The following is a 14,334-nucleotide window of genomic DNA, read 5'->3' as shown; positions in this document are numbered from 1 at the left end:
TCAGCTGGAGTCTGGAGTGTGCATTTCAAAGTCTGAGTTCTTGGGCCTGGGGTCTGGAATCTGGATCCTGGAGTCTGGTCTTTGAGTGACAGATGTTGAACCTGGATTCTGGATCCTGGGGCATTCAAATCTAGAATCCACAGTAGGAGCCTGGAATCCGGTGTTTGGAATCTGGCACTTGAGGTTGCAAACCTTTGCACCTGCTATAAGAAGCCTGAGGCCTAGAGTACAAATGGTAGATTTTGGATTTTGAATTTTGGGGTCTGGATTCTTTTTTTTTTTTTTTTTTTTTTTGAGATGGAGTTTTGCTTTTGTCACCCAGGCTGGAGTGCAATGGTGTGATCTTAGCTCACTGCAACCTCCGCCTCCCCGGTTCAATCTATTCTACTGCCTCAGCCTTCTGAGTAGCTGTGATTACAGGTGCCTGCCACCATGCCCAGCTAATTTTTGTATTTTTGGTAGAGACGGGTTTTCACCATGTTGTCCAGGCTGGTGTCGAACTCCTTACCCCAAGTGATACGCCCACCTCAGCTTCCCAAATTGCTGGGATTACAGGCATGAGCCACCTGCACCCAGCTTGGGGTCTGGGTTCTACAGGGTGGATTTAGGCTTTGAGCTTTCAGGGGTAGACTTCGGAGCATAAAGTCTGGAGCTTCAAATCTGCGTTGTCCGTTTAAAAGCTGGACTGCGGCTGGGCACAGTGGCTCATGCCTTTGGGAGGCTGAGGTAGAAGGATTGCTGTAACTTAAGGGTTCAAGAGCAGCCTGGGAACATAGCAAGACCTCATCTCTCCTAAAAATCTAAATAAGTAAATAAATAAAAATTTAAAAGGCTGGTTTGAGAGACAGGGACCTGGCTTTTGTGATTCTGTGATTGCTAGAATCTTGACTCTAGAGTCTAAATTGAGAGTCTGAGAACCTAGGGTCTGTATTCTGGTCCCTGTAGTCTTATTTCTGGATTCTAGAGCTTGAAATCCAGATTCTGCATTCCAGAAGCTGGAGCTCGTCACTGAGATGACCCAAGGCTTTGGGTATTTGAGGCTGGATGTCTCAAAACCCCAGAGGGCCCCAAGCAGTTGTCTAGAGTCTATTTTGGCTTAACTAATGAGGAGGTCTGGAGACAGGAGGGATTGACCTCAGGCCACCCAGTGAAGGATGGAGCCTGTTGTAAGCATGGTCTCTCCAAGTGTGGAAAGCCATCATCTTTATGGGAGCGAGTCACTTGGGATTCAGCCATTCAAGAACTATAGGCCCCAAGAATTTCTAGAATATGACTTTCCGATTCTAGAAGCACAGGCCCTAAGACAATCTGGTAGTCTAGAACACTATGGAATGTGAGATTTTAGAATAGTCTAGAACCACAGAGCTCCAAACACTCTAGAACCTTAGAGCATTGGGCATTCTGGAGTTCCCAGAAACCTTATGCATTCTAGAATGTGGGGTCTCCAGACATCCTGCAAGCCCAGACCTGCAGACATAAGGGATCCCCAGGCTGGAAGCTGTTCTAGAATGCCTGTGTCCCTTTGCCTCGCTCTCCACAGATTCATGCTCCAAGTCTGCGGGCCTCGTCCTGGGCCACCGCTTCAGCTGAGCAGCCCCTGTTGATGGAATGCGGCTGCAGGGCACTCCCTGTGCTAAGTGCCCTCCTTGGAAGATCTCACGCAGGCTCCAGGCAGCCCTGTGAGGTGGTTATATTAATAACCTTATGGCTTCCTGCTGAATATGGAGGAAACTGAGGCCCAGACAGGGGCAGCACAAGCAAGTCTCCTGCAGAAGCAAGAGGCCACGCCGGAGAGGAATCAGTGTTCTGGAACCCCTGGTTGGCCTTTTTGCGGCTGCCACTGCAGCCGCCTCCCCCTGTAGGGGCGCGGTGGTGACTAGGGGAAGGAGCTGAGCCCCTGGGGCTTCCTCGGTGCGGTGCCGGGTCCGCTAAGCGCTTTCTGTCCCGATCGCACGTGCTCCTCCTCCTAACCAGCCTAGGCAGGTACTGATGAAGTACCACTGATACAGACAGGGACACTGAGGGCGCTTCCGCCATGCAGCGCGCGTGGAGCCTAGGTGGGCTCCTGGTTTGCGCACTGCTCCCGGCAGGGCGAGCAGCCAGCAGCTCCCGCCGCCCCGCCCCACGCGGTGATGTTAGCGCCCCGCCCCTGCCCACAGTGCCCGGCTCAGGTCTGCGCGATGGCTGTCCTCCTGGACGTGTGGGCGGACGTCCTTCAACTCCACCACGGCCTGAGTCCCACCTCTGCCTGGCTCTCCTCCTCCTGAGAACACTCCCTGGGGGTCTTTTATCAACTCCCGTGGTTCAACCACCAACCACTGAACTCCAGCTGACCCTGAACTCCAGGTTGGGCAGCCACCTGCTCCTGGGCGCCTCCTGCTCCAATGTCCCTAGACCCCACTCGCTCACCGAATTCCAACTCATTGCTCTATTTTCCCAAACCCTCCTTCCCAGTTCTTCCACGTTCCCCATCTCAGGAGCAGCGTCACCGCCCACCCGGTTATTTGGCCAGATGCCCTTGGCACTGACATTGTCCCATCTCTCCCTTTGTTCCCTGCAGCTCATCGGTCCCCAGCCTTGTCCCTTCGGCCCCTGCCTCTCTCTGCCCTGTCCTGTCCTCTCTGTCCCCTTGCCTTGGCTCCAACTCAGATGTCCTCCTCTCTCTCTGGACCCCCGCCCCTTCTGTCCAGTAGGACAGCGTCCTCCTTCCCCTCCTGTGGGTCACCACGTGGCCCCAGAGGGTCTCTGCACTTGGAGTTCACCCCCTCCCCATTCACAGCCTTCCCTTGCAGCTCCCCAACACCCCTGGGCAAGGTCCCACAAACTTCTCAGCCTGCAATCTGAAGCCCTTGGGACTTCCCCGCTGGAAGAAGCCTCCCCTTAAGTCTCGGGGGGACTGCAGACTGCCCACCTCAGGTAGGGAACTGGACTCCTGGTTCCCTCAAGGGTCTCCCCACTAGGTGCTGGCTCTCCTCTAACTCATCTGTTCCTGCTGGAATCAGACAAGCTGCTGTTGTCAGGGCCCTGGCTCTGGATTCAGGCAGCCTGGGCGCAGATCCCTGTTCCACTACTTACTATTTTGGGAGACCCTGGTAAGTCTCTTTTCTTCTCTGTGCCTCAGTTTCTTATCCCTAAAATCAGAAGATCCCCTCATAGAGTTTTTCAAGGAGTAATGACTTAGTTTGTGTTAGGAGCTCAGAGCATAGAGTAAATTATGCCGATTCATTCAATCCACATTTTACGCATAAACAGACAGGAGTGCGGGGGCCATTGGTCAAGGTCACCCAGGCTGCAGAAGTGGAATCGAGACTGGATCTTGAGGTCCTGGTGCCCGCTATGAGAAGCATCAGCTCTCTGGGTGTCAGGAGCTCGTCTGCGAAGGGGTCTTCTGTTGGGGTGCAGTGGGAATGGGAGGGACCTCACAGGGGTTGGGTGAGGTCATACTCATGGAGCAGGCATGCAAATCATAAAATCAGGCTGAAGCTTGCAAGACTGGTTAACACGAACATGATTCAGACGTCGCCGCTGGCGCCAGGTGTCCTGGGTTTGAGTTCTGCCTCTGCCCCAGAACTCTGCGCACCCTCAGGCAAAGCAAGTCACTTGGCACCTCTGTGCCCCAGCTGCCTCTCTATAAACTGGGAGTCATAATTCCTCCTCTCTCTTCTGTAGAAGTGTTTTGACGTATTCATGCTTGAAATCTGGGCCTGACACTCATTATCTGTCTGTCCTATTCCCCTTGAGAACCAAACGCTGGGGAGGGGGTCACGTGGGGTCTTTCTCAGATGACAGTTGGGCAGCAGCAGATTTGGGACTGGAAGAAGCAACTGTGTGTTGGTTTTGTTTGTTTGTTTGTTTTGGTTTTTGTTTTTGTTTTTTTTTTTTGACAGAGTCTCGCTCCTGTCGCCCAGGATGGAGTGCAGTGTGACAATCACAGCTCACTGCAACAGATTCTCCTGCCTCAGCCTCCCAAATAGCTAGGATTACAGGCACCTACCACCAGGCCTGGCTAGTTTTTGTATTTTTAGTAGAGATGGGGGTTTCGTTATTTTGGCCAGTCTGGTCTTGAACTCCTGACCTCAAGTGATCCACCCACTTCAGCCTCCCAAAGTGTTAGGATTACAGACATAAGCCACCATGGCCAGCCAGAAGCCACTGTTTTGATCTCCCAGATGTGTCATCTTTTTCGGAATCCCTGTGACCCCTTTATCAAGACCCCTGTTTTACAGATTGGGGAACTGAGGCCCAGGGAGAGGAAATGTATGTGTGATGTCAAGCAAAGAGAATACCACACACAGACTAGTTCTTCTCTGAGACTTTATTTCCTGGGCTGTGCTGGGGGGAAGCTGGAAGGAAGGAGGTAGAAAAACCCGAATCTTGAGCCGGGCGCGGTGGCTCAAGCCTGTAATCCCAGCACTTTGGGAGGCCGAGGCGGGTGGATCAGGAGGTCAAGAGATCGAGACCGTCCTGGTCAACACGGTGAAACCCTGTCTCTACTAAAAATACAAAAAACTAGCTGGGCGTGGTGGCGCGTGCCTGTAATCCCAGCTACTTAGGAGGCTGAGGCAGGAGAATTGCCTGAGCCCAGGAGGCGGAGGTTGCGGTGAGCCGAGATCGCGCCATCGCACTCCAGCCTGGGTAACAAGAGCAAAACTCCGTCTCAAAAACAAAAAACAAAAAAAAACAAAAAAACCCGAATCTTCTCTTTTGTCCGGGGAGGGCCCTACCGATAGGTGGCGCCAATTGTGTGTTTGTTCATAGATTTGCTCCTGGATCTGAGAAAGGAGAGGCTGGGGCCCAGACTCCTGGGCCTGAGAGAGGAGACACTGGGGGTCTGGACTCCTGGGTCTGAAGGAGGAGGGGCTGGGGTCTGGACTTCTGAGTCTGAGAGAGGAGGGGCTGGGGGGGTCTGAGGGAGGAGGAGGCTGGGAGCCTGGACTCCTTGAGGGAGAAGGGCCTGGGGGGTCTGAGGGAGGAGGAGCTGGGGACTCGGACTCCTGGGTCTGACAGAGGAGAGGCTGGGGACCAGGACGCCTGGGTCTCAGGGAGGAGGGCCTGGGGTCCTGAACTCTTGGCTCTGAAGGAGGAGGGCCGGGGGGGTCTGAGGGAGAGGGGAGCTGGGGAGACGTGTCTTCTCTCTGTGGTGACTGCTGCTCACTTTCCCCATATCTGTTTCTGCTCCCCTCTCCCTGTGATACTATCAGCTTCTTTTAGTTTTCATTATTTAGAGCTGGGGTCTTGCTCTGCTACCCAGGCTGGAGTGCAGTGGTGCGATCACGGCTCACTGCTACCTCAAATTCCTGGGCTTAAGTGATCCTCTGGCATCAGTCTCCCGAGTAGCTGGGACTACAGGTGTGTGCCACGGTGCCCTGCTAATTTTTAAGGTTTTTTTTGTAGAGATGGGTCTTGATATGTTGCCCAGGCTGAGGCTGTTTGTAAAATGTCATCATGGGGCTGGGTGCAGTGCCTCATGCCTGTAATCTCAACACTTCGGGAAGCTGAGGTGGGCGGATCACAAGGTCAGGAGTTCGAGATCAGCTGAGCCAACATGGTGAAACCCCATCTGTACTAAAAATACAAAAATTCGCCTGGCATGGTGGTGCATGCCTGTAATCCTAGCTATTCAGGAGGTTAAGGCAGGAGAATTGCTTGAACCCAGGAGGCAGAAGTTGCAGTGAGCTGAGTTGGGCCACTGTATTCCAGCCTGGGGACAGAGTGAGACTCTGTCTCAGGAAAAAAAAAAAAAAAAAAAAAAAGTCATCATGGAACACCCTGCCTTCCAGTGTGGGAATGCTAGCTGTGGTATTACAGGAATGATGTGTATTGCAACACTATTCCCAATAGCACAGATTTGGAAGCACCCTAAGTGTGTCCATCAACAGATGAAGGGAGACAGAAAATGTGGTGCGTACACACCATGGAGTACTATTCAGTTGTAACAAAGAATGAGAGCGTGCCACTTGCAACATGGACGGAACTGGAGGTCATGACGTTCAGGAACTGGAGGTCATGACGTTCAGTGCAGTAAGTCATGTACAGAAGACAGAGTTCCTAAGTTCTCATTTATTTGTGGGAGCTAAAAATTAAAACAATTAAGTTGCCGGGCATGGTGGCTCATGCCTGTAATCCCAGCACTTTGGGAGGCTGAGGCCGGTGGATCACTTGAGCTCAGGAATTCAAGACCAGCCTGGCCAACATGGTGAAACCCCATCTCTACTAAAAATACAAAAAATTAGTCGGGCATGGTGGTGTGCACCTGTAGTCCCAGCTAGTTGGGAGACTGAGGCAGAAGAATCACTTGAACCTGGGCGGTAGAAGTTGCAGTGAGCCGAGATTGTGCCACTGCACTCCTGCCGGGGTGACAGAGCGAGACTCTGTCTCAACAACAACAACAACAACAACAGCAACAACAGAGACAGATAGACAGATAGGGACAGTGAGAAACAGATGTGGGGAGGAGGAGGGGAGAGAGAACAGAACCAGGAAGGGAGTGAGAAATAGACAAATGAAGCTGAGTGTGGTGGCGCACGCTTGTGGTTCCAGCTACTCTGAAGGCTGAGGTGAGAGGATTGCTTGAGGCCAGGAGTTTGAGACTAGCCTGAGCAGCATAGTGAGACTCTGTCTCTACAAACAAACAAACAAACAAAAATTAGCTGGGCATGGTAGCATGTACCTGTAGTCCCAGCTACTCAGGAGACTGAGGCAGGAGGATTACTTAAACCCAGGAGTTCAAGGTTACAGTGAGCTCTTATTGTGCTGCTGTACGGCAGCCTGGGCAACGAGTGAGACTGTTCCTAAAATGAAAGAAAAAACAAAGCAAATGGAGGTCGGGCATGGTAGCTCATGCCTGTAATCCCAGCACTTTGGGAGACTGAGGCTGGTGGATCACTTGAGGTCAGGAGTTCGAGACCAGGCTGGCCAACATGGTCTCTACTAAAAACACAAAAATTAACCAGGTGTGGTGGTGTGTGCCTGTAGTCCCAGCTACTCAAGAGACTGAGGGGTGAGAATCGCCTGAACCCGGGGTTGGGTGGAGGTTGCAGTCAGCTGAGATCACACCAATGCACTCCAGCCTGGGTGAGAGAGTGACACTCCATCTTCCCTCCTGCAAAAAAAAAAAAAAGCAAACTGGGGCTGGGGTTTTGCATCCCAGACCAAATGCCTGCACTCTGAATGCCTAGTTGGGTGGAGCTCTAGTGAGGTGGAAAGGTGGACAAGGGCTTTAGCCAAGGAAGCCTGAGATTATCCTGTGAGGAAGCCTCGACAGTGTGACCTGGATGGAGCTGCGAGGCAATTATCCATGGCTCTCTTACCTTTCTGCCTGTCTCCTGAAAAAGGTATTAGTCACTTTTTAGTTGCGGATTGTCTTTTTACAGATGTTTCTCTAGGGCAGGCGTCCCCAAACTACAGCCCGCGGGCCGCATGCAGCCCCCCGAGGCCATTTATCCGGCCCCCCGCTGCACTTCAGGAAGGGGCACCTCTTTCATTGGTGGTCAGTGAGAGGAGCACAGTATGTGGCAGCCCTCCAACGGTCTGAGGGACAGTGAACTGGCCCCCTGTGTAAAAAGTTTGGGGATGCCTGCTCTAGGGCATCAGAGCATATTTGTTTACTGTTTTAGATAACAAAGATAATGTCCTTCTATAACAGATTTATTTATTGGCCATTTATTTATGATCCTTCCAGGGATCATCTGTTATCTTGTAGCCCAAGATAACAAAGATAATATCTCCCTGAGTTCCAAACTGGAGCTGATTTCCTTGCATCTCCCTTATAAGATTGAGGATTTGTAAACAGATGAAAACACAGGTTCCCCAGCATTGATACAAACCACTGTGTGCACAGCATCCCCCTGAGCCACTCTGATCATCCCCGTAGGACCTAGGGGCAAGGTGAGCCCATGAGCACAGGAACCTCATGCTGCCTGCTGTGCCATGAGTAATAAAGTTCTTTGTCTTTGACCCAGGAGTCTTTGTGAGTTCTGCCAGTAGTTTCACTGGATAGAGAATTCTTGGCTGATAATTGTTTTTTTTTTTTTTTTGAGACGGAGTTCCGCTCTTGTTACCCAGGCTGGAGTGCAATGGCGCGATCTCGGCTCACCGCAACCTCCGCCTCCTGGGTTCAGGCAATTCTCCTGCCTCAGCCTCCTGAGGAGCTGGGATTATAGGCACGCGCCACCATGCCCAGCTAATTTTTTGTATTTTTTTTAGTAGAGACGGGGTTTCACCATGTTGACCAGGATGGTCTCGGTCTCTTGACCTCGTGATCCACTGGCCTTGGCCTCCCAAAGTGCTGGGATTACAGGCGTGAGCCACCGTGCCCAGCAATTGTTTTTTTTTTTTTTTAAGGAGTCTAAAGACAGGACCCAAATCCCTTCTAGGTGGTAGGGTTTTTGCTGAGAAATCTGCTGTTAATCTAATAGGTTTTCCTTTATAGGTTACCTGATGCTATTGCCTCACAGTTCTTAAGATTCTTTCCTTCATCTTGACTTTGGATAACCTGATGGCTATGTGCCTAGGTGGTCATCTTTTTGCAATGAATTTCCCAGGTGTTCTTTGAGCTTCTTGTATTTGGATATCTAGATCTAGCAAGGCCAAGGGAGTTCTCCTCGATTTTTCCCTCAAATATGTTTTCCAAACTTTTAGATTTCTCTTCTTCCTTGGGAACATGGATTACTCTTAGGTTGGTCGTTTAACAGAATCCCAAACTTCTTGGAGGTCTTGTTCAGTTTTTTTTTTTTTTTGAGACGGAGTTTCGCTCTTGTTACCCAGGCTGGAGTGCAATGGCGTGATCTCGGCTCACCGCAACCTCCGCCTCCTGGGCTCAGGCAATTCTCCTGCCTCAGCCTCCTGAGTAGCTGGGATTACAGGCACGTGCCACCATGCCCAGCTAATTTTTTGTATCTTTAGTAGAGACGGGGTTTCACCATGTTGACCAGGATGGTCTCGATCTCTCGACCTCGTGATCCACCCGCCTCAGCCTCCCAAAGTGCTGGGATTACAGGCTTGAGCCACCGCGCCCGGCTCTTGTTCAGTTTTTTTAAATGGTTCTTTTTTTGTCTTTGTTGGATTGGGTTAATTCAAAAGCATTCTGTTTGAGCTCTGTCCTTTCTTCTACTTGTTTGATTCTTTTGCTGAGACTTTCCAGTGTATTTTGCATTTCTCTAAGTGTGTCCTTCATTTCCGGAAGTTGTTACTATTTTTTATTTATGCTATCTATTTATCTGGAGATTTTTCTGTCCATAACCTGTAACACTTTAAAAATTTCTTTCTTTCTTTCTTTTCTTCTTTTCTTTTGGAGACAGTCTTGCTCTGTCGCTCAGGCTGGAGTCCAGTGGCACAATCTCGGCTCACTGCAACCTCCATCTCCCAGGTTCAAGCAGTTGTCTGCCTCAGCCTCCTGAGTAGCTGGGATTACAGGCACTTGCCACCATGCCCAGCTAATTTTTGTATTTTTAGTAGAGACAGGGTTTCACCATCTTGGCCATGCTGGTCTTGAACTCCTGGCCTCGTGATCCACCCCCGCCTCCCCACACACACACCCCTCAGCCTCCCAAAGCACTGGGATTACAGGCGTGAGCCACCGTGCCCGGCCAACACTTTTAAAATTTCTTTAAATTGATATTCACCTTTCTCTGGTGCCTCCTTGAGTAGCTTAATAATTGTTCTTCCGACTTCTTTTTCTGGCAATTTCAGAGTTATTTTATTTTATTTTTTTGGTTTGGATCCATTGTTGGTGAGCTAGTGTGATCTTTTTGGGGTGTTAAATAACCTTGTTTTGTCATATTTCCCGAATTGTTTTCCTGGTTCCATCTCATTTGGGTAGACTATGTCAGAAGGAAAGTCTGGGGCTCAAGGGCTGCTGTTCAGACTCTTTTGCCCCACAGAGTGCTTTCTTGATGTGTCCACTCCATTTTCCCCCAGTGATGGGGCTTCCTGAGAGCTGAACTGCAGTGATTGTTATTTCTCTTCTGGATTTAGACACCCAGTGGAGCTACTGGGCTCTGGGCTGGTACTGGGGAGTGTTTGCAAAGAGTCCTGTGAGGTGATTCATCTTCAGGTCTCTTAGCTGTGAATATCAGCAGCTGTTCCATTGGAAGTAGCAGGGGAGTAAAGTGGACTCTGTGGGAGTCCTCGGTTGTACTTTTTTTAGTGTGCTGGTTTTGTGTTGGTTGGCCTCCAGTTAGGAGGTGACACTTTTAAGGCAGCATCAGCTGCAGTAGTACAGGGAGGAAAAAGGCTTGCTGTAGGGTCACCTGGATGAGTATTTGGGCCTCTCAGATGGTGGGTGGGGCCAGAGAGATTATGCCTTTTGTCTTTGGCTGCTGGGGCAGGTAGAGAAAGACCGTCAGGTAGGGGCAGGGTGTCTGAGCTCAGACTCTCATTGGGTGGAGGTTGCTGCAGCTGCTGTGGGACGTGGGATGTGGTTCTCAGGCCAATGGAGTTATGCTCCCTGGGGGATTATGGCTGCCTCTACTGCAGCGTGTGGGTCACCAAGGAAGTGGGGGAAGTTGGAAGTTTCAGGGCTCACCCAGCTTCCATGCTGCCCGAAAGGCTGGTCTCACTCCCACTGTGCGCACCCCCAACCAAAGCACTGAGTTTGTTTCCAGACAGCAGGTGAGCAGGGCTGGGAACTTGCCCCAGGCTATAAGCCTCCCTGCTGAGAAAGCAAGCAGGGCTTCAGGTTTGTGCCTCCCCACCTGCTGCAGCTTCTGTGCTCCTGTCTGTACTCACAGTTTGTCCCCTCCCCTGAGTTCTGTCTGGGAAACTTAGTGTTCAGTTGAAATTTTTACGAAGTTCAGCTGGAAGTTTCCTTCTCTCTGTGGTCTTTCCCCAGTTCCATTGCCAGCCCTCCCCAAGGACCCCTGTGAGACAAAGTCAGAAATGGCTTCCCTGGGGACCAAGAGTGTCCACAGGGCTCTTCTTGCTGCTTCCTCTACCCCCTTATTTCGCTCAGCTCTCTAAATTCATCTCAGCTCCAGGTGAGATCAAATCCTTTTCCAGTGGTCTGGACCTTTGGATTCCCCAGTGAGGATGTGTGTTCGGGGGCAGACAGTCCTCCTTTCACACTTTCACACTTTGGGCACTCACAGCTTTTATGCTGTCTCCTGGAGACTGCAGCAGCAATTTGCTTCCTTCAAAGGGTCTTTGGGTTCTCTTGGCTTTCCTGGTATGTTCCTGCGGTCGTTCTTGGAGCAAAAATTCAAGATGTGAGTCTCCACATGCTGCTCTGTTCTTCTGAGTGGCAGCTGCAGGTTAGCCCTGCTTCCTAGCCACCATTTTCTCCCCACATTCACTTTTTGACTTTTCTTTTTTTATTAACTGCCTGTTTATGTGCTTTGACCATTTTTTTTTTTTTTAGGGGTTGCTCTCTAGTTCATGCCAGAAGTTTCCGTGCCTTCTAAATAGTGATCTCTTTTTGGTTTGAACATTGTATATGTCATCTTTTATAAAGAGAAATTCTGTACAAACCACAGTGCAAAAAAATAAAAATTAAAAAAAAAAAAAGAAATTTTGAATTCTCATACAAGTTTCTGGACAACAGTGCCCTCTAAGCAAAAATTCTAAATTTGGATGAAGTACATGCAAATTCTGGTCTATGATTTGTGCTTCTGAAGTTGTGTCAAGAAGCCTTTTCTTTGTGTTAGATAAAAAAGGTTATCTACCACATTTTCTAGCCTCTCTAAGCCTCTTTGTTTGTCCATCTGTTTCTGTATCTCATCCCACCTGCACAGCTCTGTTCATTAATTTTTTGTTTAATTGCCATTTTCTTGTTGTCACAAACTGTGACTTGATGAAGATAACATAAACTCATAATAACATCCCTCAATAAGAAAAGGAACAATATGCTGGGTGCGGTGGCTCATGCCTGTAATCCCAGTACTTTGGGAGGCCATGGTGGGCAGATCACCCAAGGTCGAGAGTTTGAGACCAACCAGGCCAACATGGTGAAACCCTGTCTCTACTAAAAATACAAAATTAGCTGAGTGTGGTGGTGCGTGCCTGTAATCCCAGCTACTCGGGAGGCTGAGGCTGGAGAATCGCTTGAACCCAGGACACAGAGGTTACAGTGAAACGAGATCGTGCCATTGCACTCCAGCCTGGGCAACAAGAACGAAACTCCATCAAGAAAAAAAAAAAAAAAAAAGAACAACAAACTTGTTCGTTAGTTCCTAAAACATGCTAAATTAGTTGGTGAATCAGAACACTTGAAATGTCCTGAAATCTTCCAGCTGACATTTGAAACAACCTTGCTACTATTTCTCCCCAAATTGGGCAAAAATCCTTAAAAAATCTTATGAAATTTAAATAAATAAAACCTCCGAAGCCAAAAGAAATGTTTCTAAAGGACTAATAATGAAAAACAAATTTTGATCAAATATGATAAAAGTGAAATTATTTTTCTTCCCCTAGAAAATGAGATTATAAAATCGTTGATTATAAGCAGAGATGATTGAAGAGTATGAGGACAAAAGAATGCAAGAAAAAAACTCTGTAAGGCATTTAAGACAATTGCAAAATTTAAAAATTATGCATCTTCTAAGTTTTGCCTTGATTTTGGTATTATATACTCTTAAATAGGTCATGCATTATTATTCCTTTTATCATTTAGATTTGCCATTTACATTTGTTATTTCTTTTCTCATTAGAATAATCAGAGTATTACCTAAGTTTATATTAAGAATCGTTTTTTTTTTTTTTAGATGGATTCTTCTTATAAACTAAACTTCACATAGAGTAGGCCACCTCGTGGTACTGTTTTCAACTAATCAATCAAATGAATCATTAGAGCCCTTTCTAATTCCTCTAGCTGCAATGTTAAACCCAATATTTCTGTTTGGTGGGTCCATATTAATAAATTCTGCCTGATCTAACTTTACATTCCTTCCACCATTATTCCACACCCATCCTTAATGTGCATTCCCACATATATTTCCTGGATTTCTGTCTATATAATGGGTAATCCTGGCTTTGCGAATTTCTTGTGACTCAACATCTCTGTGACTCATGTTCTACTTTAAAATGGAAATAATAACAGTTCCTGTACTGAGTTTAGAACTTCCCAAGATGATTCTCCATTGTGACATCAGTCCAGATACCAGGAGAGTCCCAAAGATCATCCTCAGGTTCAGTTTATAAGCATACACTTATGTGCTTGCACTGCTGAACGGTTGGGATGTGTCAGGCATTATCTTCAGCATTGTCTTCAGCACTTAAAGATGCTCATCTAATCCTTACAGCATCCCTATGGGGTGGGTATTACTGGCCTCCTTTGAGGGAGGAAGGGGCTGTGGCTCAGAAATGGGGGACCACTAGACTAGGGTCACTCTGTATGTCGAGGACTCCAGAGACCACAACCAGTCACCAACTGCAGAGAAATTAATTGTGACCTTATGTCCCTGCCCTGGAGAGTGTGGAGGTGGACCTTCATTAACCTCCTGCCTCGACCCTCTCTTTTAAGGCTCTTTCTAACTTCTGCCATGATACCAGGACCCCACAGTACTCTGTACCCTCTTGCCTCTATAATCCCCACTGCCCACTGCATCCAGCTGGGTCCTCTCCTATTTCCATTCCCAGCTGGCCAGCGCAGTCTCAGTGCTCAACTGTCTGTCAGTAACTCTGAAGGGGCTGACATTTTACCAGCATGCAAACCAATAAGCTAACTTGCCAGAGTTTTGTTAATGCTGGTAGAGTCCATGAGACTCCAGAGTCAGAGACAAAGGATCTTATTGCTCACAGCTCAGCAGGCAGTATGCGGTTTATGTTTACGTTAGTTCACCTTGCCTTCCCAAATCTTGCAGGGTGACCAGAGCCGTCCATGTGGATGCTGTGCACACAGGGTTTGTGCCACTGGTGAGAACTCTGAGATTAGGAATCCTCAATGGTATACCGGGACTACTTGCAAACCTGCTTAGCCTTTGTCCCTGATGGAGATAGTATCTTTACGATTTTGGATTGAAAACAGACCTTGTATTTATTGTCCTTGACAGTAAACAAATCTGTTGTAAGAGACATTATCTTTATTATCTAGGGCAGTAAGTAATGCTGGATGTGAGAGAGATACCATCTTGCAAGGATGCCTGCTACACAAACATCCTTGAAAAGACAGTCCAGAAAAAAAAAAAAAGATGTTACTATCTTTGTTTAGAAGACACACATACATGACAGAACCATGGAGAACTGCATTCCAACACTGTTCAGCTAGAGCCTTCCACCCTTGTCTTCAGGGCAGTCTCAACATTCCACAGTTAAATAGGTTGTCTGTCACATCCGACTTCCTCTTGCCTAACCCAGTGCTAGGCCCTGTTCCTGACCACGTCTGGCAGCACACCACTGACA

Source organism: Saimiri boliviensis, chromosome 14 (genome assembly GCF_048565385.1).
Source record: "Saimiri boliviensis isolate mSaiBol1 chromosome 14, mSaiBol1.pri, whole genome shotgun sequence".
Taxonomy (NCBI): domain Eukaryota; kingdom Metazoa; phylum Chordata; class Mammalia; order Primates; family Cebidae; genus Saimiri; species Saimiri boliviensis.
This window is presented reverse-complemented; position numbering follows the sequence as displayed.